Genomic DNA, 22,018 nt, shown 5'->3' on the forward strand with positions numbered 1-22,018 from the left:
ACCTGACCCAAAATTGTTGTTCAAACATGTTTTCATGTATATAAGCAAACTTCTACATTACATTCAGTATGCATTGTGATAGAGTATAGTGTCCAGTGATGAATTGCACATTGCTGCTATCAATACCCTTATTTTTCTTGCAGGACCTTGCCAAGCAAACCTCTCAAACCCTAATCCCAAACCTGAAAACAGATACAACTGTCTAGCCTCTGCTTTTAGAATGTCTGGGCCAAGCAACATAAAATAGGTGCTCCATAAACATATCCCATAGCAGCAATTATTTAATGGAGCACTTATAGTTTACACATTTATCAATTAGGCTACAAATTATAAAGGTTTTGATTTGTGTAAAAGTTGAGGTCATTATCTGGCCAGCCTGCAGTTAGTTTACAATCTAGAAAATTTAGTGAAAAAAATATTCTTTCAGTATTCAGTAGTTTTCAATGTATTTTTATCAGTGTAAGTTTATCCGTAGGTACCACTGTGTAGCTTTTTTATACCAAACTGCTGAAGCTATGTGGGACAGGGCCTGGTTTGTTCCTCAAAAGGAAATCTCCAAGGAAAACTAGGACCGTGTCCAAAAACGGCCTCCTGTACTGCGTCCTCAAAATATGTCTATTAAACATACTGCCTACTGTTTAGTGTATTTTGTTGACGTCCTGCCCCTTTGTAATAAAAAGGCCCCGCCTCTTTCTCTCTGATTTATGGTTTACTTCCACAGAAGTGTGCTCCCAAATACACTTAGCGAAACTCCGGAAATAAGTATATCATCCAGGGATTTTAAATACACTACTGTGTAGAGAAAACTTTGCCTACCTAACAACATTCTCATCCAGTGTACTCAACTTACATACTCAGTAGGCAAGTAAGCTGTTTCCGACATGGCCCTGGTTACTGTTGAAAGTTGTGTTGACGGCCATTAGGGGGCAGTTTTCTTAAGTAAATAGAATGCCCTGGAGTAGAGAAGGGGGTGCTCTTCTATTAAAAATGTAGCCTATTGTATGCGAGATGTTAAACCAAGGTTCTTACTCATTTCACCCACTATGAGTAGAGTAGAGTAGAGTAGAGTAGTGGAGTGGAGTGAAGTGGAGTGGGGAAGAGTAGCGGAGGAGAGTGGAGTGGGGTGGGCTGGGGTGGGGTAGAGTAGAGTAGTGGAGGAGAGTGGGGTGGGGTGGTGTAGAGTAGAGTAGGGGAGGAGAGTGGGGTGGGGTGGGGTAGAGTAGCGGAGGAGAGTGGGGTGGGGTAGAGTAGAGTAGCGGAGGGGAGAGGGGTGGGGTAGAGCAGAGTAGCGGAGGAGAGTGGAGTGAATGTGGATGCGGATGTGGAATGGAGGGTACATCAGTGTCCAAACCCAGCTGTCCCAGGCTGTTGGTGTCAGACCTCAAGTGAAGTCTGATACTCAAACAGCTTTCCCTTTTTCCTGATAAGGAGCAGAGAGCAAAGAAGAAACAGCATATCACACGCATATATGAAGTATTAACAATTATAATAGCATTTTGATTACTCAATTAAGTATGATTTTGTCAGGTTATGTCTGTCTGTATCCTGGGTGCAGCATTACATGAAGCTTTGTTGTGCATGGTGCTTGATTCATTATAGGAGCTTTTAATAACGATTCAGTTAGTCAGACAACCTCTATGAAGTTACATCAGAATTAGATAAGCTAGTAATGCCTAAATGACAAAACATAGGACAAAAGCATTCACAGAGCAATTTACAAAAAACGTCTGTGCACAGAAAGGTTTGTACACTTTAAATTTAAAGTGCAGTACAATACATTTGGAGCTTAAAAAGGGTTTTTGACGACCTGTATATATCAAGTACACAAAGAGGACAGACATTGTGCCTTTACCTGAAGACCTATCAAAGAAATCCATGCCAAATTTGCATTAGAAAACAATTTATTTGGTACCTTACCTTCGAAGGTACAGAAGGCATCAATACTTACTAGGCATGTTTTCTATATTTATTAATCAGCTAAGAAATTCATATGCAAATCACATGTGGTATGTATGTCTAAACCCTGCCTCAAATAATGTAGCCTACTTTCCAGTTTTACGCCTATTTCATTGTGCCAGTGCATTGTATTGCTTGATGGGGTTTATGTACAGTGTGACACAAACAGACATTGGCTGAGCTGGGTTGAGAAATTGGGAAGCAGGCTGTCGTGGGGGTGTGTTTGATCAGGAAATAAAGGGAGCTGTGATAATGTCACAAATTTGGATTACTTTTGGACCTCAGAGTAGGAAAATAATCATTGTAATTCCATATGGTGAAGGGGAAATCACACAGAACAGAAAGAGCTCGGTAGTCAACGCTTCTGAATCCGTGAAATTTCAGGATAATACGAACGGATGATTTACTGGAAACAGCACCTCAGATGGTTCCTGGTTAGAGCTAACTGTTACAGTTAAAGGGGTGTGATTTATAATGTGTAAATAATGGCCCTGGGGTCAGGACCTCTAATTTGTCCCTCCTCCATGCAGGCCTTCGGGCCTGAAAGAGCCCATGCACACTGCTGGTGGACCCATTCACGGGCGGCGTTGTGCCAGTGTTGAATGATGGTTATTAATGGAAGGGGAGGTGGAAGTCTGCATTCTTTAATAGGTAGCAGCCAATTTATTAAATTGGAAAATTAGGAATAATTCATTTTGGGACATTTAAAAAAATATAAATACACTCATGCTTGTTTTCTGTCATTGTATTGCCACACTGCAGTATGCAATTATTGAGAAGTGGGTATTAACCGTACTGAGAGAGATTACCACATTCCTTGGTATTTCACATCGGAAGGAAGGTGTTAATGATGTTTGAACAAGCCTTTCCACTGCCGGCCTGCAGTTTACGATGCCAGTGATCTTGTGCATGTCATGCAAGCATCGCGTGGCTGTTTGAAATCGACCCACTTCATGAGAAATTAATTATGGGACATTGCTGGTGTTCAGTCTGTCACCCACAATGCTCTGTTGTGCAGTGGGATGAACGGGGCTTTGAAATTGCCCTTACATCATGGCGGGCGTGCGTCCAGTGCTCCCCTACTCCGACGTGTTAGTAACATATGAAACGGAAAAATGCAAAGCTCCAGACTGGCTAAAAAGGACAGAATTACCCTACTTCCAAAAATATTTTCATTAAAAAAAAAGAATAAAATGCACAGTAGAAAACAGTCAAGTAGAAAAAAAAATGACATGCAGGGTCAGCAAAACTAGTAATAAGTGGAAAAATTCAGCTCTTACAGAACAGCAAACTGCTGAATGTAGTATTTCAAGCCTGCTTTAAAGTAAGGCTACTCCTGAAAATTGCCATTGTGTGCTTTTTTTGTGAGGGCAAATGTGGCCTCTCTAAAATCTGTTCTTCCTACACCACAATGAGGAAGCTCAGACGTGATATCTGGCTGCCAGTGAAGCTCAGGCTCATCCATCAATGGCTTCCTGCAGGTTCCCCAAAACACTGTCTTCTTCCCAGCAGCTGCCCTCCAAGGGCTCCTAACTCACCGGCCGGCCCTGGACCACGGGCCTTCCAAAAAGTGTGGTTTTCATTTAGATGAACTGAACGCTAGCTAATGGCTTGCATCGGTGCCAGCAAAAGCAGCAGTGAGCGTGCTCCATGCCTTTGTGCCTCGCTAGCGTCCATAGGCAAGGAGACAAATAACACCCTCAGGCACCCATGTATGAAGTAATGGCTGACCCATTTTGATGATGTCATCGCCAGCTGAAGACGACCGGATTGGTTGAAATGCATTGCTGCGTACCTCACTAAGCGCAGGTAGCTATAGCCAATTAGCTATCGATTGTCTGTTCGTTATCCATCTGTTTGGAGTATTAGCTGTGCATTCTATGTCTTGTATTACATTACATATGTAGGTTGCTTACTTTCTAAGAAACCTGTACCTCCACCATTTTTATTGTACCATTAATGTGACCTCCTGATACCTTATATTGCCAAACATTACATAGTTGTACAGGGATTTCAACAGGAAACAAACTTCAGCTTTGAACTCTAGTTTTGAGGTCACTTCTCTTGGGTTACATATAATCTATTTGGGTTCTGTTTAAATAGTGCTATAAACTTTCTGTAAGGTTCTTATATCAAAATGTGCATTCAATGTAACCTTGGTCTGGACCCCTTTCTTCAGTGAAAGCACTCAGCAGGGGCTTGAAATCCAGCTCACCTCAGTAAGACCGCCAAATTTAAATCTGCTTATTTTGGAGATGCCTGCTAAAAAAGAAAAAAGTGATTCAAAAGCAATAACAGAGCTTATTTGTCTTTACACCTCCCCCCAAAAAAGAGAAGAGAAAACAGTGTAAGAAGATATGTGTGAGATCATAGCCCTGTCATAATGGTAGGAGGCCCTGTCCACTGTGCCCTAGGTGGCCTCATGAATGAGGAGGTGATGAAATAAACAACAGAGAAGCCATCTACTCCCTACTAATCTTTCATTCTCAACACTGAATGAGTACATTTCACAGGAAAATATATATGAGTCACATATTTACTACACTAGGTGCATTCAATTAAATGGTACTATTCATCACACAATGTACAACTATACTAAACCTGACTTGTGTACTTTGGGCTATTGGATGGCTTATCCTGTCAAGTGTTGACATGTTAACATTGGAACAGGATATATCACCAAGCTACAGTTAAAACAAAGTGCAAGGAATCAATTGCAGGTACAGAAAATACTACATAATTAAGAAATAACTGAAACAGTTATATAGCTATATATTATGTTGTAATTATATCAACAGTAAACTTATATTTCGGATCAATCAAAATGGACAGCTGGTATTGGATGCTGAATGGGCTTGGAAAGGATTAAGAGATGGTTACCTCCGCCAAGGAGGGTATGTAATGATGTCCATCCATCCATTTTTTCGTATCTGGAAATGTAACGGCAGGATTTCCATGATTGCTGTGCTTATTCATTTTCCCAAAAGGGAGAAACTCGTTGGTTTTGGTGACCCCTTGACATTTACTTCTAGCACCACCATCGGGCCATACTTTCAATTTTGTATTGATAAATCTAAAAATAGCAATGGCCAGAGTGCCATGAAATTTGCTGGGCACATTCATGTTCCCAAGAGAAAAAAAAAACCTGTTGATTCTGGTGACCCCATGACCTTTCCTCTATAGCACCACCATCAGACAAAACATATCTGGAAAAGTAATGACTGAATTGCCAAGACTTTTGCTGCATACATTCATGAGAGGGGAGATTGTTCTGTTTTGGCGGTGGTCTACTGAGTGCATTCTTTCCAGTTTTGTTATGAGATGAGTGACAAAGACCTGTTTTGAGACTGCACTCAGCGCTGTACACTGGCAAAGAACTGGACACGGCATATATTTCACAATAAGATCAACAGCTCCAATAACTCTGAACTGAACTCTGAAGAAAAGAAGGATGTCTCTTTTGTCACGGTGTATTTAGATGTACTGCAATTGTAAGTTCCAGTACATCTAAATTTTAATTTATTTGACCAAGTGCCCCTTCAAAACCTTTCCCTTCATGTGCCTCATTTCTTCTGTCACTAGTACCTTATTTTTTTCCATAATGAGTGATGGCACACAGGTGGTTTGGCCCTGCTGACAAATGAATGAAAGTAGGGTTTTGGGCTGAGTTAAAGGAAGCATCCGTTATGTGGTTTGAAAATGGGTTTTGGATGAAGAGGGCTGCATGATGAGGGGATAATTGCGGGTCTCCTTTTCGCCCTGGACCCAGCTCCGTCTCTGATGCAGGTCTGTTAAAAAGATCAGACTCAGACTCATTCCTGATTCATCCTATCATCATTCATAATAACCTCCAGACCTAACGTTGCTTGTTCTGCGCGCCTCTGTCTGACAGCCGCCTTCTGCTTGATTCCGGAGTCTTCGCACATGAGCTGGAGCAATTCTGTTGAGGAAAACAGGATCCGCTGCTGCAAAACAAGGCGGAATATGGCCAGGTGTTATTCACTATGGGAAAAGGAAGGAATACTTCACAACTGATTTGCAACACTAGCCTGTGATGTGCATTATGATATTGTGGATTTTAAATCATAGCGGGAATGGGAAAATGTTTGTATAAGTAATGGGAATGACCTCTGAACGCAATTCTTGATGCAAAAGAATGGCTGTGATCATCGCATCATTTAAATATTTCAGTTCTGATTTCCATGAAATTATTGCCTGCTCAGCTGACCTACTTTCAGCAGAGGCTAGAATGTAGCCCAAGGTGCTCCACATGTGTGAATACATTTGGCATAATCAACCACCAAACGGGCAAAAACTCTTACATTTTTAGAGTAAACAAATAAAGTTGTTGCCTTCTGGGACATTTAAGTATGTTGTTGATTTAACAGTGAGCAGGCACAATCAGGGTGCCAGTGCAGCAAGAAAGATGGAAAAAACAGCTCTGATGCAATGGAAGATGAGCTACGAAGACTGAGTGCCACTTTCTTCCGTGGGGGTTTGGGAGTCTGGTTATTCAATGGGACGAGACACATCGTGACCATGTCATCAATCTTCTTCTTAAGAATCTGAAGGCAGACGACTTGGCAGTGGTCTGGTGCTTGCACAAAGCCTTGTATAAATTGGGAAGCAGTAGGGCTGCAAAGTGGCCCGTGGAGGGGTGTAAAGCTGCCGTGTTCCAGTCTGCCGCTCCGCAGGTCAGCTGGCGGCTGCAGCTGCCGAACATTCGCCATTCGTTTGGCCAAAGCTGTGCGTCCCAGCTACCGTGGTGCCACACATCTCTCCCAGGTTACGAACCCCCTCAAGTCCAGCACCGTTCGCCACAGGGGACACCGGAGATGCTCCGAAAAACACCTCCTCGTCTAGGTGGCAGAAGGATCTGGCTGTTTCGGGCACTCTCGCCTCTGGCTCTCGCTCAAGATAAACCAAAATGAACAGAAGACTATCTGCAGGGGAAAATCCACTGGTCTGACATAATGTTGTTTACATTTGATTCGATTTGCGAGAGCATTAACTCCAGTGTTTACTTCTTCTTTTTTTGCTTGAATCGGACATCTGCTGCCAACTCCACAGCTCCTGTAGTTGGGACAGATGTCAAAATGAGCCCTTTCTTTGGGACACATTAGAAAGCTGAACAAATTTCCTAAAGTTTCACCCCCTTTCCACTCATTAATTTAAAGTTGACGTGCTATGACAGAGAGAGAGAGAATTTTGTGCCAGCATTTTGCAAACTGACACTACAGCGGTCCGTTAGAAAGGCAGCACCTTTCATCAGCTATTCTGCCTTTTCTTAAAAAACTGATCCTTGTCTCTTAGCAGCTGACTGTCCATACCATTTGCTTTCAGGGTATTTTCATCTTGTGCAATGTTTATCAGTGCTTTTCTGAGTTAAAAGCAGAGATGACATGACCAACCATCTTTGGTGGTGTACAGCTGGATTCAGCTGGTTGACGGCTCCCTTGTCTGCAGACTATCATCACACAGTCTGCTGGGAAATCAGGAGGACAGCACTGCTTAACACTGGCTAGGCTTTTACTGGAGATACCAGGAATGACTCCCAAGAGCCATCTATCAACTTTCTGACCGCTTAGTCCAGATCAGGGTCACAGTGCAGTCTGGACATCCCTCTCCCCAGCAACATGCACCAACTCATCCCAGTGAATCTCAAGGTAATCCCAGGCCATCCTTGTCAGATGCCCAAACCACCTCAACTGACTCCTTCCAATGCAGCGAGAATGAGGAGAATAAGCCCTGCCACCCTACAGAGAAACCCCATTTTAGCCACTTGTATTTTCAATCTCACTCTTTTGGCCACTACCCATAGCTCCTGACCATAGGTGAGAGTAGGGACGAAGATCAACTGGTAAATCAAGAGCTTTGCCTTTCAGCCCAGCTCTTTCTTCACCACCACTGTCCGATACAATGCCCGCATTATTGCAGCCACTGCACCAAGATGGCGGTCACTCTCTGAATTCCTTTTTCCCTCACTTGTGAATAAGACCCTGAGATATTTGAACTCCAGCACCTGGGGCAGTTGCTCCCCTTTTACTCATGAGCTAATGGGGGAAAAATAGTCTGACTAGCTCAATGGAAAAAGGTGTAGTTTACATTTAACTAAATTACTGTCCTAAATTCAATCAAAAATTATTTTCACAGTGTGTCGAATGCATATCCTTTTGCATTCCTCGTTGAACACGTGGAAATATAGCCTCTGTTACTTAAACAAGGCCAAAAGGTTCAGAGAAACTGTGGTTGAAGTTCTAGTCATTGCCTTCGAAACGCTATGTTCTACCACTGCCTTCCTCTCTGGGAGAAAGCCAGGTCTGTCTGGGTCTTTGTTGATGAGGTCTTTGTTGATTTATCCCTCCAGACTCCAGCAGGACCTTGGGTTGCCTGGACAGTAAAATTCTGGCCAATGTTAGTTGAGGCTTTGCTCTCTTGACCCCTTCTGTTGTTTAACTTTCTTCTGTATTTAAAAAAAAAAGTTTTTCTAAATGAACTGTTTTATGAAGAACAATGGGATATCTTTATAGCTTTTCTGTTCTACCTGAATGTATTTTTGTCCTATTTTCAAAGAGCACCAGCATGAATTAATGCAATTGTTATAACCACAATGTGCTCTAGTATATTTTTTCCTGTCTGAACAGTTACTTTGACACACTCTCTCTCTCTCTCTCTCTCTCTCTGTCTGTTTGGTGTTTGGAGGAAACTATTGCAAAAGAGAATAAAAATGCATTTTAAAATCATGTTGCGGCTTTAAATAATATAGACTTTTATAGTTCATATCTATGACTCTCTGGCAGGTAAAGACTGTAAATGATTTCAGATGATACAAATCCCATTCCTAGAAAAACGGATACGTGAACAGTATATTGAGCCTGTGTCTTAAACCATTGCAGCGTATGGAATACTGGTATTCCAAAATTGTTCAATCATTAACCTAAATCATTACTTTGTAATTTGTTGTTTTCTCATGTCAGTGCGACTCAAAGAGTAGCTTCTAGCAAAATAAACAATGCTTATGATACATAGTAGTACTCCAATGAGCAAAAGGCAAAAACTAGACGTCTAGAGGTGTGGAAATCTGGGTTGAGAAATGTTTTGGCTTAAACGGACTTGGCAAATCTCAATATAGCTCAGGTTTTACCCAGATGTAGCCTGGCTACATCCTGTTGACTATAAAACTTTCTCTTTTCAACCAAATGAAGCCAAGTTTTCACCTGAATGCCTAGACAGTGCTTTGCTGCCTTTCTCGCACAAAAAAACTCACTGCGACATGGACACATTTCAGTTAACTTGAATTCTGTTTGTTTGATTTTTGCTGTAAAAGGCCCAAAATGCTGTGTATGAGTTTTTAAATTAGTCAGTCTTTGTAAACTCAAACTTCTGTGGAAGAAATGGAGAGGTGATTTCAGGAAACGATGGAATGTGGCCTTGCAGTGTCTGCTCGCTGAATGTGGCTTTCTCATTTCTATCATGGAGGCATGTATTAAGTTCTACATACCACCTTCATTCTGTGTTTGGCACAGGTCCAGCCACTCTCCCAGGTGCCTGCTTCAACGTTCCATCATTCGGCATTTGGGCTGTCGCCAGGGGCATCACCGGCATGCCGTTACAGAATGGAAACCTCCCCTTTCCCTGCTGCCATTTGACAGGCATCCTCGCCAGACGCTATCCCTCTTTTCTAACAGGTGGCCAGCCCATTGGATTTGACCACTTCACTTTTCCGTAGGTGTGCAGTTGCACTTTTTTCCTTCCTCTGGTTTGGTGCCTCTTGCAGTTGTTTCATAATGACTCCCCTATTATTACTGAACCCCAACAGCCCCTGCTCCTGAGCCCTTGAATGGTTTAATATAAAATTGCAGGTCTTAGTGTTTCTTTTTTTTAAAAATTACACACCCCATTTCGTTTTTTTTCCAAATTTGGCCTGCCTAACTATATATATATATATATATATATATATATATCGTTCAAGGTGTACCATGTTCAAGGACGTTCCAACCTGTTAAATGCTTCTTAAAGGAGCTAGGAAGCTATAGAAGAATTCTTGAGCAAGGAAATGCGAGTACATCCTTTGTGGAAGTATTTTTTCGGAACACATGTCGTATAATGATTGACCTGTGGATCCACCTCTCCCCACCTCTCACATCTGTAGCTGACATGGCTTCAGACTTCAAATACACATTTCCTTGATTCCTCGATTTGCGCGTCCTTTCCTAGCGTCCTCCAATGGGTGGAGGCAGGTGCAAGGAAGGGAAGTACTGCAATAAATAAAGCGAATGGAATGGCCCCACGTTCACAACGCGTGATTCTAGATGTCCGTTTCACATTTTTTTGACCCATTTGTCCTTCCATACTAGGAAAGCAAGCAAGGAAAGAAAGCAAGGAGGTGAAAAAATAAGCGGTGGAAACGTACCCACAATTTTCAGCTTGACAAGGGGACTAGCAGGCAACTGATCAACCAACAGGAGTTGCTAGTGAGGCATGAGAGGCAGTTATCCCAGCCAACTGAAACTCGCCCCTTGGGTGACACTAGAGCCAGTCTAGCCTCGCCCTGTGAGATTGCCGGCTACAGTCGGCACTGGTATGGTCCAGATTTGATACCTGACCTTTGGGGCCATCCATTCACTTAACAGAGGACCTCAGTGAGTTTTTAAAAGGAAAGACTCAGACATGAATCACCTCAGAAGAATAACACATACCAGAAAGATACACAAAGCAACCCTAGTGAACATTACCAAGAATAACATGCAACCCTTCTCATTCTCGCAACATAGTCTCCTTGGGCCTTTTTGCAATGGGTTTACCAAAGTAGAGACTGCATTTCTCTTTTAATGATCATATAAAATAATCGATTCTCCACTTTCCCTCGAACCAACTTTGAAGGAGAGTTATGGTTTTGGTCGCGAGTTCAGGGTTCTTTGGAAACAATCCCACAAATGAGGACCCTCCTGTAGAAACAGAATATGAAAGTACTTACACATGGTGACAGTGAGTCGGACCAAGGGTTAGCCACAACCTTACGTCAATGAATCCAGTTTCATTAAAACCATACCTGATCCCTGGGCTCACTTCCTCTATTCATAGTCAGTTATGCATTAATAATAGTTAATTTGTTAATCGGTTGACGTAGCAGAGTGAGGACAGAAATCTCCACTGGCTACTGTATAAACTTTGAGGTTTATTGTGCTCCACAGAATGACTTCATTGCAGCTTTGAATAAACAAAGCTTCATTCACTCCATTTACTGGTGGATTGATTCTTTGGCTTGCCATTGCCGAGAACCCATGATATGAGGCATAACGGACATTTTTTTTGATCAATTAGACTTCTTGAACATTCACCCAGCGAGATCTGAACTCTGAAATCTCTCTGTGATTTTTATTGTGGCCAGTCAGATGGAGAAACTGAAGACACTGTCTGAGGAATGAGTACCACACCTTCTGGGGAGAAGGCAAATCAATGCAGCGTAACAGAAACCTTCAGAAACGGAGCTTGTGCCGCATTCCTTGGTAGCATCCCCTGTTCCTTTGACACAATGTGATCCGTCCTCCGGTGTCAGGACTCCGTGTACGTGTGTGTCAGTTCTGCCACTGGTTATTATAAATTTTTCCAGCCCCAACACACATGGAAGTGCCCTGCTGGCAGCCTGCCATCAACACCTCTATTAGTCTGCGAGCGTTTAGCCAGTCGCCACCACAGCGGGTCGCCAGAGAACAGGCGAGGGCGAAGCATTCGAGAGAAAGATCAGCAGTTAAAAGAATGAAAAACAACAAATGGCTCGACTTCTGGTGGACCGCTGCTCGGCCAACAGCTGGTGCTAATTGTGGAGCCAATAGGAGCTTGCTTTCTCTGTGTGGAAGGTACTGAGCAAATGTCCTTTTGCCAGAGGAGAAAAACCTGAAATAGACTGGGAAATAATCTTTCTTCATTATCTGGTGGGACAGCTCTAGTTGTGATGTCATAAACGGGCCCCTCTCCAGCCCACAGTTCACGTGCGCTCACAATCAGAAGCAGTTAGGCCATCAACAGATGGAATCTTGACAGGCAGAAATGATTGGGAATGTATTTCTCTTGTCACGTTTGCGAGATTGAGCGAGATTAGGCCTCAAGAACTCAATATGAGCGTAAGGTATGTAACAGTACCAAAGCAGCAAACAAATGAGATTTCCTGGAAGTACACGTGTAGTTACCACTAATTGTACCAGTAAAGTACAATGTTAATGTTGGGGGGGGGGGGGATATCATGTGTGTATGTTTATGTGAGAGAGACACAGAGGGGGTAATGGGAAACTCCAGCACACAGTGTTCTGTGCCCCCCCCCCACCACCACCTTGTTTTTAGAGGAACCTCAGCTGAAGACCTGTGTCTGTTTTGTCCATCCCCACTGGCCCCTCTAATGGCCAATACAGACTGTCTGCTTCTGTGGGTGCCCCGGCCAACAAGACCCTTCTGAAGATACATTCCCCCTCACTTTGTTTTTCCTGCCCTTTATTTCGTTTTCACGAAAATATCTGCCTCCCCCTTTGGCCACAGCCAAATACTCCGAATACCAGCACAGTGCGCTGGTTCCACTGCCTTCCTATGCAATCAGATCACCATTTCCGTGGCTGCCAGGAAGGGAAGCCCTGGGGAATATGTTTCTGAGAAATGTGGTCATATTGATGACTATTTATTTATTTGTTTATTCATTCATCATCATCACAACACTTCCACTATGTGTGAAAGCCTGTAAAACTTAAATATGTATGTGTATACATATACATACATGTACGTATGTATGTATGTATGTATATACTGTATATCTGTGTGTGTGTGTGTGCGTGTGCGTGTGCGTGTGCGTGTGCGTGTGCGTGTGCGTGTGCGTGTGCATGTGCGCATGCGGATGTCTACAAACTCAACTTTTTTTACTAAGTTGGGTGAATTTTTCTAAACAAATTACTTGGGGCACACATTGGTACATTGTGTAATTCAGGTGGTAAAAACAATGTTCTGTGAAAAAAAAAATTCCAGAAAATCTAGTGCAGAAAATCTGCTGTGGGGTTGTGAGTTTAGCAAGAAGATACTAACACCAGGAATTTAGGCTCAAATTTTATCTTACCATCTACAAAATCACCAGGCCTCTGGAGGTTCACTTCTGTTTGGATTTATTTCTAATGTCATTGTATATATAATCAATGTTGAAGTGTACACACAGAGACTCTATGGTTTCTGACAGGCTGTTGCAGGGCATCATTTCAGCCCCTGAAACGATAAAAACGCCTTGCTACAGCACATTGCCTGTCATACCCAATTGAGACTCAAACAAAAACCTGGTGTTTTACCTTTTGTCCCACTGCGCCCTGTGAGGCATGAGCAGCCTTATTCTGTATTGTGTTTGGTCTCTCCCCAAAAATGTCAGAAATCAATCCCTAATTGTGTCCTCTCATTGTAATGCGTGTGCTCCCGTAAAGAACCACAGTCCTACGTTCTCTGGATATGAGATCATCCCAGCACATCCTAACAGTTTTGTGTGTGAACATGGATATTGCCTTACAACTCTGGGTCCTTTCAAGTGACCCATTTTTTAACAGAAAGTTTTATTTTTAATGTATTCATCCTTTACTTACCGAAGAGAGAGCCCCCATTGAGATTGTCAACTTTTTTTTTGAGGGGGAATGGGCCAAGAAATAACAGAAATGGGACATTTGAGACTCTTGTTAGCAGGTTTAAACATATACAGTGTACTGTAGGAAGAGTGAACCTCTTAACATCCCTGAATATATACAGGACCCCCACACCATAATGCATTCTTTTCCACACCAGCTGACAGTCATATCCCTGTATCAAGACACTGTCTGCAGAGTGTTCAGTGGAAAGGTCTGCTGGAGCCTGTGCTTCTCAGCCAGACCGATTTACAGGGCATTCTACCTCTGGCACTTATTTTTTCGGTCTGACTAATGAGTCTGGAGTTACAGGGGCCTTCTGGGGCCATCAGTGTCTTGTGGCTAATGATGAATCTCTTTAAACGAAGGACGTTCGTTCTATCATGTTAATCCAAAACATCAGTGGGGAGCTTGACTGCTTGGTAGCTGAAGCCCTTATCTCATCCATGTTCTTTTTTCATCTTCTTCCAAAACCTTCTTATTTCTTAAACCTCTTGCTACTGTGCATTTGCAAATTTACCAAATTTACCTGTTTTCAAATTAGTTGTTTTTTCCATTTTGGCTTCTGAGCGGATTATTGAAAAAAATTATTATTAAAAGAAAAGAAATAAAAGACATGCTATGGTCATTCTCATTTAGCCAAATAAGCATTTTAATTAGACCTAACATAATGTCTTTTTCCTGATTTTCTCCTTTACTTTTTTCGGCTGTACACTTGATACATTTAAATACATATCCCACATTTAGAGTCAATGGCCACCACATGTTTTGTGGACGAAAATGATTCAAGCAGAAGGCCAAAGCATGCAGAAGAGCGACTTAATTTATGTCCTTCCTGACTCACAAGTCAGTGACCTCTCTGTCCTCTCGAAACCTCATTATGAGACTTCCAAATAAATGAATTGTGTCACACAGTCCTTGTAATCAGAGGTGGGTAACCCGGCTTCAAAGAGTAAAAAGACTGACCATGTATTTGCGCCACCAACATGCACTAAACCAGCTGATTACAATAATTAGTTCTCCTACCATGGTGAAGAGTTATGCTAATTAGAATCAGCTGGTTTAGTGCATGGTGGTGGAGCAAATACATGGTCAGTCTTTTTACTCTTTGAAGCCGGGTTACCCACCTCTGCTTGTAATGCTTTTAATATTACATTGATCACACTGATAATTCACTGTTTGATCATAGTTTGACTGTAAAATTCTATCAGGAACGGCGTAGTGAAGACCCAGAGGAAACAGTGCTTCTATCATTGGCAACACAAAATTCTGTTCACACTTGCATGGTATAGATACACAGTGGTAGGGTACACAGTGGTATGTGTACTTTAAGTTGTATACTAGCTTTTTAAAATATTAAAATTCATGCAAAAGAAATCGAACCCTGTCAATGTATAGGGAAAGTCTACTAAAGAATGTAAGGTACTGAGAAACTTTGCTTGGCTTGTGCAAAAAGAAAAAAAAAAAGTTCCACACATTTTCCCACACAATTTTCTCCATTGGCGACCATGAGCCACTTGAAAGACAATTACACAAAACCATCTGCCAGAGGTCTGGAGTAATATAGCAAAAATAACTGATCTCCAATCACAGTTAACAGTCTTGTCCAGAAAATAGCAAGTATGGCAGACCCATTGGAAGAAATGCCAAGACTGACATCAGAAGTCCATTAAAGTGAGATGAGGTCTTTGGACCAGTCTGGGATGCTGTAGCGTTGTGCGTTCTGACTGATACACAAACATTTTTTTAAAATTCTGTTTTCCTTCATCTGAAACAGGGACATGTTTTTGGCAAATAACAGGAAATAAAGACTGGAAAAGAGCTTTCTCTTGACCGAAACTCAAGACAGTGATCTGTGCGTGCTTTGTTTTTTTGGCGTGGTTGGGACATTCATCCAGTGAAATACAACATTTGAGCCCGTGTGGACTCTAGCTCTATCTGGAAACACTCTGGTCACATGACAGGTAAACCCTCATGAATTTCTTCATACAAACAACAACATAAAGGAAGCCTTAAGGCTGAATACATTTAAAAGGGGGCTAAATGACTCGCCAGCACATTAAAAACTTCCTAATGAGGAAAAATGGCAATAAATAATGGCTCTCTATGTGGATCCCAAGACACAGAATAGATAAATGGCGGTTTGTGCTATCAGGTGTGCTTGAGGTGGAACACATCAAATACCTGAATCCAGCTGAGGGTACCTGAGGAGAGGTTTGGAAACCGCTGCATTACCCTTAGGAAATTTCACAGATGCTCTCATGCAGAAAGATTTACATTAACTTAAATTAAACTCACACAGCTGAACATGAACTGAAGAAATTCAGGTTAAGTACCTTGCATGACAGTACAATGGGAGAGCCCTGCCAGGGAATTGGCCCTGCAACTTCTGTGTTACACTCTCACGTTCTCATACTATCGGTGCATGTAGGTGCACTTGCTATCCGTTTTGATTTCTTGAACTGTCAATCACAACTATGGCAAACATGGACAGGCAGGAAAAATTATGATTGAATGAACAATTTACTGAAAGGAAGAAAGTCATATATGCTTTCCATAAAATATTAAATATATATATATATATACATAATGGAATGTAGCATAAATGCAATGTTACATTACATCATTATATTCAGAATGTAATATTTTTGGTTATGGACTATTCTCCACTGGCATGAAGGAGGCTTTCTTGGATTAGCCATACTCTTCTGATCCACTGATAAGTTTTCTATGGGTGGCACAAGCTATTTTATTTACTGAAAGGGTCAGGGTGTTTCCCATGACTTGAGGGTCATTAATTCCATTCTTGGTTGGGATTAAGTAGTTGCACCTTGCTGCTCTAGCTTTAGGAGAGCTTGCCTTACCTGGATTACCATAGCATGCGTAAGCTCAGTGTATAGAAGTCCAATGTTTGTGTGTAACCCACCTTTAGTTGCTTGGCCAGTCTGAATGAAACAGAAAGACAAGAATGTTAGCATTAACAGTGTATTGCTTGCCTAGACTTAAAATATATTGAATATAGGGTTAGGGTTATAAATAGAAAATATTGAATATAATGGATATAGATGTGCAAAGGAATTTAAATAAAGGGTGCTACCAAATTGTACTGTTGTTGTTCTTGCTGTTATTGTTGTAACACTATAATGATAATCTATAAAAACATTCAATTTAATGTCATTTTATTCAGTATATTAAAAGGTAATTGACAGAAGACAGCCCTGTTGTCAATAAACAAGAGCATGAGAAATGACTGTACAATTAATGAACTTAACGCCCCAGTGATTTACATAAAGCCAATTATGTAAAGGGGTGGCGCTTCTCCACCTATCTTTCAATGATGAGCATATTTGCCTGAATCTCAGAATGTACTTCCTACTCAACCAAGCACAAGCAGGCTACAATTCCTGGGATTGGAGACCTGGTTCTCTGGGATGTTTCCTCCCTTTCCAACACCTCTCATTTCTCTACCGTTTTCCTTCCCTTTGTCTTCACCTTGTGTTGGCCTACAGCGCTCCTGTTTGGCAGTTGCAGGTGCAAAAACTCAACAGAATACCAGCAATGTGCCGCATTCCGGTCCAGCACTTAGAAAGGAAGAGGGAATGCAGGTGCGGGCCCTGAATTTATCTTCCTAAGCAAACACACACATGCACACACACACACACACGCATAAACATACACATACACATACACATACACACACACACACACACACATACACACACGCATAAACATACACACATAAACATACACATACACACACACACACACACATATACATGCACATACGCACACGCACGCACACACACACATACATTTATGCACATGCACACATACGGGCACACACATACACATAAACACACTTTCCAATGATGAACAAACTACAAATGTGATTATGAAATCAGTAAATTATTACACAGCAAACTGGAGAAGGTATTTGTGAGTATAATTATTTGAAATTCACTCTGGCCTCCTTGTCTAACAGGCAGTTTTATCAAAAGCATCGGAGCTGTTATGGAGAGATGGACATCTTGGATACATGACTTATAAACCGGAAAAGTTTGCGTTTTATGGCCTGTTTCAAATTAAGGAATACTGTTCCCATAAACCATCCCTTTCCTGTCTATCGCTGGCCATTCAGACCGATCTTCTAGGGAACATAGTGTGAGGCACACTTGATTGGGTTTTACTTTAGCCAAGAGGTAATTGCATTTGCTTGAAGGATTGGATTCTATTAGAGGCTGAGGGCTTAAAAACCTGCAGTTTTCATAGAAGCCACTCAAAATGGCGGCGTTGCCTTTTTGGAATGTGTGAATAGATCAGGAATGTGTGGATGCGGTGTGCTATGACACACATCACACCAGGACATATCCTTCCTCAGGCCCTGCCAGTCCACGAACCCCAGGCACATGCTAAACCAATTGAGGATAGTTGGATGGTCCGTGGAAAGCATCAGGTTGCTATAAGACTGTCCAGTTTTTCGCTCTCATATCTGTCATTTTTCTTTTCTTAATAAATGTCATTTGCACCGTGATTGACGGACCATCATCATACCTCGACCCCCCACCTTGCTTCTGATACAATGCCCAATAATAGAGCTTGTCTCTGCTCAAGTCTCCTTCCCCCGGTCCCTGTGTAACTATATTGCTCCTCTCTTTCCATTTTCCCTAAACCACCTCCTGCAATTTCTATTACCGTATTAGCTCCAGTTTTCCCCTCAAACTTTCCCATTCAGGTCTCTTTTCTTTGCTAAAACCCACTGTTACTTTCAACCCAATAATAATTATAATACAAGCTTGTGGCTCAGGTATGAAAAGAACATATTTTAGTCTAGACTCTGAAAGGTATTAAATGCCTGTAGTTCTTGGTCAGTTTATAAGAGTAGTACTCTGAGCCAAAAGAAATATATTAGAGCATGGCTATTTTTAATCCTTTTGTGGTTGTAGAACTTTTTTTAAAGATATCTTGTAAAGACATCTTGAACAAAAAAAATTGGGGCACATTACATATTAATGGTTGTTCAAGAACATTTGGATTTAAATTGGATTAACTGTACACCTCTGCCAAATTAGCCATCTTTTGCCAGCACAACTCACTCAACACAAAGACCAAATCTGTAAAGTATTCATATAGTTTCAGGATTTTTTTCCCCCCACTAATGAACTCCCGAACAATTTGAGCGGGCATCTTTGTGCATGAATGGGGTAGCCTCCAAATAATCTGAAATTTCCCTGAGCAGTCAGAAATGCAATCGCTGAAAATCAAGTGAGCGCAGACTGTTAGGCTCATGCCTCTGCATCAGCATCTTTGTGAGAGGGCTCTCCAGGTAATTTAAGGACACCACCAGCAAAAAAGGAGACATTGATTAAACAAATTGCTTTTCACAGAAAAAAACACAAGTTTGTATATATTAGCAACATCAAGGAATGGATTAACTGAAACTGTACCTTTAAAACAAGTCACAGAAAGTGGTTTCCATGTGTACGTAGGTACCAAAGAATACATGGAGAGGGCAAAGGCATCACAAAGAAGAGGAACATTCCCAAAAAGTTAGAAAGAAGAAATGCTTCGAAAATGCTGGGATGTGTAGGTAAATCCTGGAAATATACAATATAATACATAAGTTGTGCTCAAGTGCAAAAGTGCAAGATGAGAAAATAAAAGGGTAAAAAAGATCTAAATATGAATAACAGAAATATTAATTGAAAATATATACCCGCATGTATATGTGTTCTGCATGGTCGTTTGGTGGTTCTTAACATTTTGGCGTGATCATGTGACTCTTGCTCTCCAACCAAACACTAATCGTAGGCTTCAGTTCCAACTTCAGATTCAAAAACCTTTCCAAGTGTAGACGATGTATTATTCTATTTGAAGATAATAAAGAGGTAAAGCACTGACATTTTTCATTTAAAAAAATACAGCACCTTGTAACTTTTTCCTTTCTCTTTGCCAAACCTAAATTACCCCAAAGAAATGCCACAAGCTACCTAAATACATACTCTGTCTCAAATTTTTCATTGCAACAGCATAATTACATTTAGTCATAATACCACTTCATTTTCAAGTGGGCAATAAATGATATAAACTGCCGTTGGCTGCTGTCTGTACTAGGTTCAAAAGACCCCCCCCCCCCCCGTTAGAATTTAAGCGGAAATGCTGCTTCCATTATTCTTCCAACATATTTCACTCGACTAATGAGCACCATGTACTCTGCCATTTAAAACAAAGACTGTTTATGTACGTTTCCCTCGACTAGCTTGCGTGAAGCAAGCTTACCTTTGGGGCCAGCTGAGTGTACCTTTCTTGAATAATTTCCACAAATTTCTGACCGCAGGAGCCAGGAGTCCTGGGAAAGTCGGTTCACCTGACCGTCTTGCTGGGGAACACACGGCTTTACTTACCTAATCTGCATACATCTATTAACAGACAGATTGGTGTATTTTTGTAATACTCAGGGTGATATTTCAGCTTTTTTTTAACGGTCTCCCTACCCTTTCCAGAGACGCCGGCAGACCCTTAGTGTGTGACTGTTTGGCTGATGAAGTGATGTACAGCAGGCTTACCCACAATAAGCACATATATATGCACACACATCGACTATCATGGTTGGATCAATGCACACAAATAAACAGAGGCAATGGAAAGCAATGCATTTAACATTCCAGTCCCATCTGCAGGGGGCCAGGGGCTGCACCTGAGGCTTGATGTAGGCACGTAGGCAGGACAGCCGCCGTGGGCTATGCGTGGCAAATTGCGGTCACTCACGTTTAGTCAGACGCATGCGCAGATGGTGCTTCGTTTAGTAGGACGCATGCGCAGGTGGTGCCTCGTTTAGTAGGACGCATGCGCAGGTGGACGGTTCCGTGCTTGTTTACAGTTTATCCATCAAATTTATTTAAACAAAGAAAGCTTTAAATGCATTTCCTACATGACTGTCGACTAAAAAAAAGACACGCTTGAAGTCTATTTCCAGTTGGTCTTTTCATTTTGTGTGGGTATATATTTATACAAACAACATCCCGCTCCTAATAGAATTATACACTGCACCTTTTCTTGCAACAGGATAACAATGCCCCCTGGTGGACAACGGTCACAGCCAAGGAAAATAAATTAACACACACCCTAAAACCCAAGTGATGCAAATGACATAGATAGATAGATAGAAACTTTATTGATCCCATAGGGAAGTTCCCTTAGGGATCATTACTCAACATTACAAGGGTGAAGCAGTCCCATCCTTAACAATATGGTGCCAAAACTGCAGTGAACAGGGTTAGTGGTCATAAAACCTCACCCGGGTGCAAACCAGATCTAAACAAACCAGCCACCCGAATGACACTTAAATAGGGCTATAGCGCCCTCTACAGGAGAGAAAATCTCTACAAGGAAATCTGCTCATTTATGCTGTACCACTACTAATTTAAATTTTCATGCAAGTCTGAGTTTTCGTTCTATTCTTATCATTTTGTGATTAGCCTATATGGAATTGACGATGAGAAAGTAATCAAACAGCAAATTGTTTACGTGTGCATGTTTTCTGCTGTTGTTGCCAGTTATATTGGAAATGTGAATGCATTCTGTCGCTTCGGATGTCAAGACATGAAAGCGAATGTTTGCATAAAAACATGTTTGAGAGGATATATAAAACAGTTACAATCTGACTATTGGCCTGTTATATACTATTTGTTGCATAACAACGGTCCAAGTTCAACTACCAACGACATTTTTGCTTGACGGTAAAATATGCCCAAACGGCTGCAGAAGAATATTTCAATTCCAGGTGATTAAATCAATAAAAATCAATAAATACAAAAGTAACCATATAGTCATTGTTGGTAGCCTGTTGTATATAAGTGGAATAAACCCCTCCGGGCTGTCCCGGTTATTAGAAAATAATGTAGGCTACTTCGGTGGTAGTATGGGATTACAGAAGAAATCATAGGACAGATGGACCGACGACGTCGCTTTTTCATACGTCAGTGGGCTAATTTGCCTAATCTTCACAGGACTTTAGACCGCGGTGGAAACGCAGAGAACCATGGGCTGAAGGAACCTTTTAGGTCCTTGAAAAGTAGTTCCTGGGACTAAAAGTTCCGGGTAATTTTGGTGGAAACGCGGCTATAGTATACCTTCACCACCGCAGCCAACTAACATTAATGTACCAACCATTTAATGGTCACTTTGGTGCTTTAGAAAAAGACTTAAGGGGAACCAACAACCAGACAGAAAACGCATTGCCAACCGCCAATTAAAACCCTTTGAAGAGGCTGGTTTTTTGGGAATGCTTCATAAAAATTCTAAATCAGTGTTCTAGAACTCCATGGCTTTCCAGTATCAGTAGTGATTGTTACTATCAGCATTAGAATGTTAAGTTTAAAACGTACTAATCCCATTAAAGGGTAAAACGGACAAGGGCGGAA

The sequence above is a fragment of the Anguilla anguilla genome, chromosome 4 (genome assembly GCF_013347855.1).
Source record: "Anguilla anguilla isolate fAngAng1 chromosome 4, fAngAng1.pri, whole genome shotgun sequence".
Lineage (NCBI taxonomy): Eukaryota > Metazoa > Chordata > Actinopteri > Anguilliformes > Anguillidae > Anguilla > Anguilla anguilla.